The following is a 2,886-nucleotide window of genomic DNA, read 5'->3' as shown; positions in this document are numbered from 1 at the left end:
TTCGGGAAAGTGATGTGACAAAACAGAAACCATGTGACCGCCCCTTCAATCTAATGGGTTTGATGATGAACAGAGATGGCAGCTCTTTCCTTTGCTGATTTGGTGGCTCTGAAAAGAGCCCTTGTTACACTTGTTACTGAAGCTGGGTTTAAGGTGCGTTCCCCGCGGATGCGGCGGGCCAGCTGGATGTCTTTGGCCATGATGGACCGGGATCATTCTGGTGAATCTGCTCATTTTCCGACAGAAGCATCAGTCGCTGTTTGAACTGTTTAAAGTCAGGGGTGTATTAGCAGCCAGAAAGTGAAGGGCGGTTCATTGCTCCCTGCAGCATTATCCGCCTCTTTCAGGAGAAAGGATCAGAAACCGCTCGTTTCTGTCAGTCCCCGAGAAGCCTGTGAGAAGCGGTTAGTCGCTAATTTGTTCCTTTTACAGAGTGGAAGCTGATATTTGTCCCGTTTTAAATTGCTGAACCGGACCTTCCTCCCGCCGCTTACAGTTAACAGATTGACAAATGAAAACGATTCCTAAAATCGCGTCAGGATTTTGTGACGGTAAACACAGTAAAACAGAACATAAAATGAGAGGTTTTAAAATTGTTGCCTGAAAATTGAAATTTTCCATCACTTCAATTCCTTCCTGCTCTGGAATTGCCGGGCTTTTTCCAATTGGAAAATCTAAGCCAATGAGAACTTCTATTTACTTATATGTGATTCTCCTATTGGTTAAGAATTGGATTGAGAAGCGGGTGACCAATCAGAGACAGAGTCAAACTGCGGGGATTCCAGGCCCCCAGTAACTGAGCTGAAACTGTTCAGATTGGCAAACCCTGGCAGTAGCTTCACACATTGGACACTTCACACTGAGTCATTCAAGGGCTGGTGTGAGAGAAGCTTCAGATCCTGTCATTACTCTCTGACTCATTATTCATCTAGAACCAAACAATTAGTAAATGTGAAGCAGTGAAGAGACTTTTCACTCTCACTGCAGAATGTGTCATCTGGGGAAATAAGCAACTGTTATTTTCGGAGATTCCAGGTTCATTCCTCCCTGAACAAATCCATTCCTCACATTCCCGATCACAGCCTATCCCAGCTCCTGTTGTCACCCGACTCCAGCTGAATTGGAGAAACTCATGTGTTGGGGTTTGAGTTGTGAGGTGGGGTTTCTCCGCCAGTGTTCCTGTCTTACAGACTCTCCCCCTGAATTTGTGAACTGAGACTGTACCGAACACATCTCCAGTTAGAGTGAGGGCCGGATATCCCTCTGTTTTATTACAGAGAGTGGGGAAAGGGCTGGGTGGAGGGGAGTCACCAGGGGTCCTAGATTTACTCCAAATCATTTCCATGTGGAATCTGCAGGCGGGGCCGGGACAGGGATCATTTGATCAGGGGATCAGCTCTTTCCTGAGAGATGTGGGTGGCTCTGAGAAGAGCCTTTGTGTTCAGATGTTTCCAAGTTTCCCGCGCTCTTTCACTTCTTTCCAGACCCTGCTTTCTGAGCCTTCGCTGCTTTCGGCTTGACCTTGCTCTTCCATGTCTGCACTTTCTTCAGCGCCTTTCCGCCCGCCGCACTCTTGCCTTTTTTGACTTTCTTCGCAGGAGACTTTTTCTGTAGCGCTGCTTTCTTCACCACCTTATTTGGCGTTGCCACCGCCTTGCTGCTCGTTTTCTTGGCTGTTACTTTCTTTGTTGTCACTTTCACGTCTGCTGGTTTCTTCACTAAAGATTTCTTGTCTGCTGGTTTCTTCACTGAAGATTTCTTGTGTGCTGGTTTCTTCACCTTCTTTCCCACTTTTCCCTAGGTTTTCCTTCTTGCTGATTTTGAAGGAGGCGGAGGCTCCCTGTCCCTTGCTCTGCACCAGGGAGCCTTTGTTCACATTCCTCTTGATACTTTGCTTGATCTGGGTTTTGAGCTTCTCCTGAGCGGTGGCAGACCTGCAAGGAATCAACTACCAGCTAGCGTATAAAGAGAGACCAAGGCTCAGGGCCTTCAGTTACCTGGAGGAGAGTCGGAGAGGCAGCGGATCCTGTGAGGAACCACAATCCAGGAAGGATGAGAAGGTCATTGTCAGGGGACAGAGGAGATTAAGTTAAAGATTTACCAGTTTATAAGCAAGCGCAGAGCCAAGGAACGGTGCTGGGGCAGATCAAATAATAGGAAGCTGTGATCAGTTGGAAGGCAAGAGTGATGAAATGACAGAAGAGATGATGGTGCAAGGCAAAAGTCAGGGAAAGAAAAAGTAACATTTTGTAAGCACAGATACCAGGAGTGGGGTTTGAACCCACGCAGACACATGTCTATTGGATCTTAAGTCCAACGCCTTAACCACTCGGCCATCCTGGTACATGAGGCAACCACTGAAAATGAAATTTAATGTGATCCGGGTGCCATCTGGCCTTTCACAATATAAAGTTCTGACTCCTCTCCCATGCTGAATTGGACCCTTCATTATTTATGAACCTCAGTCGGATCACCCCTCAGGATAGGTTTCTCTAAGGTGTAGGGTCCCAACTCTTTTAGTCTAACTTGATAACCAAGATGTCTTATACTGGGAATTCGTCGAATGTCTCTCCTCTGTACCCTTTCCAAAGCCTCAATATGACCCATCATGTGAGGAGACCAAGACTGGATACAATATTCCAAGTGAGTCCTGACCAAGGTTTCATAAAAGGACAAATTCGGGACATCTCAGATACTGAAGGAGTCCATGTCCAGAAGCAGCAAGACCTGGACAACATTCAGACTTGGGCTGCTAAGTGGCAAGTAACATTCACACCACATAAGTACCAGGCAATGACCATCTCCAACAAGAGAGAATGTAACCATCTCCCTTTGACGTTCAACAGCATTACCATCGCTGAATCCCCCCACCATCAACATCCTGGG

General features: G+C 46.8%; 1 non-coding gene across 1 annotated transcript; it reads right to left on the bottom strand.

The window, feature by feature from the left end:
* Window positions 1–2,260: 2,260 nt before the first annotated feature.
* Window positions 2,261–2,343, bottom strand: trnal-uaa (transfer RNA leucine (anticodon UAA)). Its single transcript has one exon. It is a non-coding gene; the product is annotated as a tRNA-Leu (tRNA).
* Window positions 2,344–2,886: the final 543 nt, after the last annotated feature.

Source organism: Heterodontus francisci, unplaced genomic scaffold, assembly GCF_036365525.1.
Source record: "Heterodontus francisci isolate sHetFra1 unplaced genomic scaffold, sHetFra1.hap1 HAP1_SCAFFOLD_59, whole genome shotgun sequence".
NCBI classification, from domain to species: Eukaryota; Metazoa; Chordata; class Chondrichthyes; order Heterodontiformes; family Heterodontidae; genus Heterodontus; species Heterodontus francisci.
This window is presented reverse-complemented; position numbering and strand designations above follow the sequence as displayed.